Source organism: Penaeus monodon, chromosome 31 (genome assembly GCF_015228065.2).
Source record: "Penaeus monodon isolate SGIC_2016 chromosome 31, NSTDA_Pmon_1, whole genome shotgun sequence".
Lineage (NCBI taxonomy): Eukaryota > Metazoa > Arthropoda > Malacostraca > Decapoda > Penaeidae > Penaeus > Penaeus monodon.
Window position 1 is genome coordinate 27,094 of NC_051416.1, and position 291 is coordinate 27,384.

The window sequence follows — 291 nt, forward strand, 5'->3', positions numbered from 1 at the left end:
TTGGTGCGTGGGGAAACGATCAAATTGGTCTAGTCCCTATTGGACAAAATTGGTTCCACGGAATTGTACTATGATGAATTATTGCAACATGCAAAACTTGATATTTTGTCTTTTTTATAATACGCTCATCAAAATGAATTAAACTAAATAACACTAACCGTAGGCGGATGTCTCCATAATAACGAGACCGTCAAAAATGAATTTATGGGTCAGTAAACCGACATGACGGTAAACAACAGCCAAACATTTTGGGCAAAAATATCAAAACTGAAAGATTGTAAAATGAGAGAA